Here is a 6695-nt window from a genome sequence, read left to right as displayed (position 1 = left end):
GCTGCCCCCAAACATAACAGGCAGGTCCCCCTTGGTGACCACGGGGCCTCTGGGAGGGTAAAGAGGGTAAATCCACTCTAGGGAGCTTGGAGCTGGAAGTGGGTTCAATAGATCCCAGCAGAGCTGTGTTTTTATTATGTAGGGCTGACGGCCCCTGGCGACGGCAGCCGGAGAGAGTCCCTCTCAGGAGAGGTTTTCCCGCTTCCACAGAGCCTACGCAACGCGCACCAAAGGGTCAGTAGATCTGAAACGGGTTTTGCTTTATCACTGATAGGAAGTATAATCTAGTCAGTTATGTATTGAGAACATGCTTTAGTTGCTTGCTCTATTTGTTAAAATATTTGCCCCACGTAACTATGTTGTGTTGGGCGTAACATCTTCTTACAACGCAGGAATGGATAGCCCCGCTTGGCTGTCAGTAACCAGTCCACTGCTTGAACATCCAGATTAATGTTTCCATTCTTTCAGAAACCTCTACTACAATTCCAGCTAGAAGGAGCAGACTAGAAATGGCCCCACTCTGAGCCCCTAAAAATGGATTTAGAGGGCTTATCACCCTTGGGCCCCTCATCCCAGGACTTCTGGTCACCCAGGGGACCCACCCATTCTGTTTGGGTGCAATAGTTCCTCTGTCTCCTGCACCTCACTTCCCACACCCTTTATATTTTGGGGAGGGAGGTTACCTTACCTGATTAGACTAATCGCCGGGAGGGCAGGGCCCCATACCTGATTTTCCCCATTGCTGTCCCGCACGTAGTAGGTGTGCCGAGATGTGTGGAGCAAGAGGGCAGGAGGAACGCAGGCTGTTCGGGAGACCCCCCGAGCTCAGCCCAGAGCCACGGGGACACAGGGACAGATCTGTGGGCTACAGCACAGGAGCCCCCCTGCTTCTTTTCTCTGTACCTGTGTTGGACTCAGGGTGGAGACAGAGTGGCTGGTCTTGTCCAGGGGCAGAAGGAGGTTTGCATGTAGCGCTACTGGGCTGGGCTCCCATGAATCATCACCACGGGAGATGATGCCCTGAATCCGAGGGGCTGTCCCCAAGATGGACTTCCTGCCACAGGTCCCTGCCCGTCACCAGGTATTAGAGGGTAAACACTGTTGCTTTGTAGGCGTGGACCTCTCTAGCTCCTGCTAGTCGGGGGGACACCTTTCTGAGCTCCTGAGCCCACAGGCTGGGCCTGAGACTACACACTGCCGGCGTCCAGCATTTGGGCGGCAGGAGTACAAACGCATCTCTCTGACGCAGGCACTGTTCCAGGTGCTGGAAGGGGTGGTAGACAGGACAGACGGCGCTGCCTCGCATAGCTTGTGTTCCGTAGGAGGGCAAGCCCCACAAAACATGCAAACCAATAGGATAATTGCAGGTTTTAGAATTGCGTGATGCAAAACAAACAAACAAAAAAAAAAACAAAGTGGAAGAGAGTTAGTGGGTCGCTGATTTACCGGGTGACTGGAGGACAGTGCCCTGTAAGTTATTAAAGGAGGTGCCCATGGCAACACCCCAGGGAGGAGTGTTCCAGGAAGAAAGGACCATGAGCGTGAAGACTCACGGACAGGCAGGGGATGGGTGCAATCAACAGGCAGAGAGCCAAGATGGTTTTGGCATTGTGAATGCAGGCAAGTGGGGTGGGAGAAGAGGTGAGCAAGGCCAGATCATAAAAGGTCTTACAGGATGTGAATGGAGTTTAAATGCATTCTGGTGGCCACAGGAGCCGCTACAGGGTGGTCTTTCTTTGGGAAGAGAGGAATGCATTCTGATAAGTGGTTTAGAAAGATGACCTGGCTGAGGCAAGAGGTCAAGAGGCTGGCCTGAGAGGCCACAGAGCCCTGCTGGTGGGCAGGTGGTAGTGGCTGCCAGAGCCGGTGCAGTGGAAATGAGGAGAGGAGAACTCAGGAGAGGTTGGGGTGATGTGCGGGGCAGACAGGGGCTGTCAAAACTCAAGAGGACTAAGAAGGACTCCTGGGTTTCTGGTGTGAGCATCTGAGTGGCCGCAGAGTGAGAGGCAGAGGCCATAGGACGGCAGTGTGGGGCAGCCGGGGGGCAAAATCAGTAGGCCCCAGGAGTACAGGTGCATGGCAGCACGACTCGCGGTCGCCAGAAGGTGGGAACAGCCCAATGTCCGTGGAGCGATGAGTGGAAAACGCAGTGTGGTCTATCCACACAACAGGTGGAATCGTTCAGCCAGCATGCTGAGTGAAAGAAGCTGGACACAAAAGGTCACATATGTGCGGTTCTAGGACATGTCCGGAAGAGGCAAATCCATGGACAAAAAGTAGGTTAGTGGCGCCGGGAAATGGGGGGAGGAGCTGCTCGATGGGCTTATATAAGGCTTCGTTTTGGGGTGACAAACGTGCTGTAATTAGAGGTGATGTTTGCACAGCACTGTGAATGTGCAAAGTGCCACAGAATGGTTCACTTTAAAAAGGTTAAATTTAGGGGCGCCTGGCTGGCTCAGTCGGTAGAGCGTGCAGCTCTTGATCTCAAGGTTGTGAGTTCGGGCCCCACACTGGGCATGAAGCCTACTCAAAATAATTAATTAATTAATAAAAGAAAGTGGTCACTTTTATGTTGTGTGAATCTCACCGATTTAGCGGGGTTAGATCTAAGATGCCCAGACAGGCATGAGGGGTTGCCAGGCAGGTGGTTGTGTGTATGACTATGAAAACCAACAGAGAACGACCGGTTTTACCTGCTCCTGCGGGAATGGCTGCTTCCTGCCCTCCTCAGCCCACTGTCGGTGCTGGCGCGGGCCAGAGGTGGGCGTGGGGTCCACGCTGCCGGCCGTGCACCAGAGGCCAGCCTCAGCCACACCCAGCCCGCCCCCAGGACACGCACTCCATCTTCTCCAGCGTGGGGTTGAGAACCTGCCTAGAAATTCTGGAATCCTCCCCAGCATTTGTCAGAAGAGCGAAGAAGCATAGTCCCCATTATGGCATGTCAGCCTCTATCTGGAACCCGCCCCCGTCCTCCACCTGCACTCCAGATCTCGGGCGTTCTGTGTTGCCGGTCTGGACCTTTGTGTGCTTAGCACGACATGTCCACCTGCTGTCAGCATCCTGATTGCAAGGCAAGCCCAGAAGCCCCCCACTCCAGCTCCCCACAGTTTATGGATAAATTGTCACCCACAGGTGCTCTGTGGCTGGCCTTGGGCGGCTCACAGGGACAACTGATGGCTGCTATGGGATGTGGTCACTAGGTGGTGCTGTCCCCATGCCACCTGCACCCCCCCCTCCCCATACCCGCCAGCCACTCCTTACACTCTTTCAACCAAGCAAAGGTTACCAGAAATACCACTTTCTTGACCTTGGCAGTGTGGAAAAATTGTCAGTCGGGGTCCACCCGCCAATGCCGTGGTGACTAAGAAATGGTTTTTGCCCTGATTCTGAGCTCATGGCCCTTTGGGAACCAGGGGCTTCCTCAACTCTGTTCCTATAGCTCTCAGTATTTCTGTTTCTTACAGAAGAGCCTCCTTCAGTACACGCCACTGGCCTCCTCTTTGACTTTGAACGATGGCATTTCTTTGAGTTTTTTTTATAACAATCTAGAACTTTCCATGTACCAGGCATGGTGAGAAGTACTTTCCCACCGTGATACAGGTACTGCGATTAGCCCCACCAGCGAGGAAAGAAAGCCAAGGCTTAGGAGTTTAAGTACCCTGCCTAAGAGGACAGCTGACGGGCGGCAGGGCCACGACTCTGGGCTGAGAGCCTGCATCTGAGTCTGACCTCCCATCTCTGCTCCTGTCCGATCCTCCCAGGTGGCTACAGCCTTGTCCTTCTCCTCACCAGGAGGAGGTTTGGGTTCTAGTTGCTGTTCTGCCATCAACTAGCTGTGCGACCTTGGGAACTGACCCTTGTCTGTTGGAATGATAATCCTTAAGGTCCTTCCTGCTCAGCCCATGGAGCCATGATCTTCTCTTCTTTCTTGACTAGTCTCTGCCTCAGTGGGAACCAGACACTCAACCAATGTTTACTCATTCACCCCACCCCTGTGATGGAGCATCCCTGTTCTGGGGATGGGGACATAGCAGAGAACAGGAGAGACGAGAATACTTGTCCTCCAGAGGCTACGGGCTCATAGTGGAGAAGCAGGCAGGAAACCAAAAAGTAACTGGAACTCATCATATTCTAAGAAGCAATGAGTCTGACTGACGCAAATGAAGCAGGGTAAAGAGGAGGAGAACCAGGGTGGGGAGTCCATGACTTTAAGTAGAATGGTCCAGAAAGTCCTCTCTGGGAAGATGGCTCTTGAGTGGAGTCCTGAAGGAGGCAAAGGAAAGAACATTCAGGCAGAAGGAACCACAAGTGCAAAGGCCCTGGGGCTGGAGTGTGCCTGGAGCTTTCAAAGACTTTCAAGCAGCCCTTGTGTATGGAGCAGGTAAATGGATATGAGAGCAGCAAGTACGAGATAAGCAGGGCCCTGTGGGTCATGGTGAGGATGCGAGGACTTGTAGACGGGAGGGGGTGACATGTCCTGGCTTGTTCTCAAACAGTATCCCTCTGCAGGCAGAAAAATTGGCGGTGGGGGCCGTGGGAGCAAGCGGCTGGGAGGTCATTGCAGAGGTCAGGGCACAGCAGTGCAAGTGGTGAGAAATGACCAGATTCTGGATATATCTTAACATTAGAATAGCCATGACTTTCATCCCACCCCAAATAATGGTTATCAAATGTTGACTTTGGGTAGATCCATTGGAATTACTTAGATACTCCCCACAATGGATCATGAGAACCGAAGAAGAGCTCCAGATTTATCCTGATCTTCCTAGGATTTTTCTGAGGGGTTTATGCTAAGCTGGGCTGACTGCTCATGAAGGAGAGACGATTCCCTGCACCCCAAGATTCTCCATCGTCCTCTGGATCACCGCCACCTGTGGTTTCCTAGGGTTCTTACAAAAGCAAAACAAACTTTTTGCGCGTGTCCTCCCTGCCGTGAGAACAGATTGGCTCCCGAGGGATACGCAGAGACCCAGTGTAAGGCGCGGGCTCTGTGGGCAGGGCCCAGAAGGATGGACTTGTCGGACCTGCTCGTCTGCTGTACAGCCAAGTCTCAGGTCAGCCATCGCTTCTCCGCGGCGAGGAAGGCCAGGGCATGGAGTCTGTCCCGGCGAGAGCAGGTCAGCATACCAGGGGAGGGGGGAGGCTGGGATAGGGTCCGAGACTGTCCTCAGGGGAATGAGGGGCTTCAGGGTGCCTGTTTTGTGGACGAGAGGAAGACGCCGTTCGTCCTAGCTGGCTTGGCTCGGTGACTTGAGCGTTCTCTCGCTGCTGAGAGCCACCTGGTAGCAGGGCTGTGATGGATGAAAGAATGCTCTGATTTGTACTCTTATTGCTACATTGTTCCCCCCGATGAAAGAAGGGGAAGGAGGATTTTTCTAAGCCCAGCAGCTCCTACTGGTGGTCAGGACACAGCCAGACATTTACAATGGAGCACTGGTGTGGGCTCTTAGCTGAGGGGGAGCAAGAAAGCACCTCTTTCTTCACTTGGTGACAGTGTGCCTCACCCGTCGTGTTTATAGGTTTATACCGATCTTTCTAAGCTCTCCCTAACTCATCCCATCCCATTCTGGAGTCCTGTGCATGCAGGGGTGCGTGTGGGCAGGTGTGTGCCTGTGCGTGTGCGTGCGTGTGTGTTCATGCATGTATGTGCCTTCTGCTTCCGTCTGTTACAGGCGAGGGAAGACTGAGCCCTGAGCTACGAGGAGGCATGGGAAGGTCCAGCAGGAGGATCCCTGTCTCAGATGCTCCGGGCTCGTATGACGTTGGGTTCTCTCTGGAATTGCTGCAGGGTTAGGGAAGACTTTTCACAGAGTTTAAAATATGCTGATGGATCTCTGGGGTAAATTTTCTTTACTATTAGGACTAACCCATATTTAAATCGGAACTGAGTTGCAAAGAAACTCCTACGTGTTTTATTGGCATTCTCACTGCACGAAGAACGGTCTGGCATGGCCGCTACTCAGATGCACCCACCCACACCTGACCCCAGCGTGGCCTCGGGTCCCAGGAACCGGTGCAGTCGGTTGGGGTTTAGAGAGTCCCGGAGAGACCTCTGTCTTCAGCTGCCCGCGTGAGGCAGTACGTGGCTTGAGCTGGCCTGATTCTCTGTTGCACTCTGATGGGAGCAGGAGGGAGTCCACGAAAAGTCAGGTGCTCCAGACCTTCCATGGAGCCCTGCGGAGTTCAAGGCCACACTTGAAATGAAGTGGACCCAGGGCTCACCACGCAGCAAGGGGTGCAGCCTGGGGTCCCCGCTTTCTTCTGCCCCCAGGAGGGCCCCGCCCACCTCTGCTGGGCACTCTGTGGTGTGAGCCCCAGGGAGTTCTGGGGTGTCCTCTTTCACCTCTGCAGACTTCCCCAGAGTCTCTTTCTCTCGAGGTGAGCAACAGTGGGGAAAGTCCTCGAGACCCTCTCCCCAGTTCTGATAGAACGGGGTGCCACGCCCCTCTGTACCAACCCATCCGTCTCAGCGCTCATCTGCTATTTTTCAAAGCTTTTGGCAGGAAGTGTTTACTTTTCCACCTTTCCTCATTTCGTGGCTGGTTTTTATTTAATCTTTTTTATAATCCTGGCTGACATCGCGAGGAGCTGGGGCAGAGAGGTTCTGTGAGTCTGCCTCATTCAGTACCTTTACATCCGGGCTGATTTTATGTGTTGAATTTGACCCGGAGTCTGAGCTGGACACGGTGGGGGGC

Source organism: Ursus arctos, unplaced genomic scaffold (genome assembly GCF_023065955.2).
Source record: "Ursus arctos isolate Adak ecotype North America unplaced genomic scaffold, UrsArc2.0 scaffold_24, whole genome shotgun sequence".
In the NCBI taxonomy this organism is placed as follows: domain Eukaryota; kingdom Metazoa; phylum Chordata; class Mammalia; order Carnivora; family Ursidae; genus Ursus; species Ursus arctos.
The sequence above is the reverse complement of the archived record's forward strand: the minus strand, read 5'-3'. Positions refer to the sequence as shown.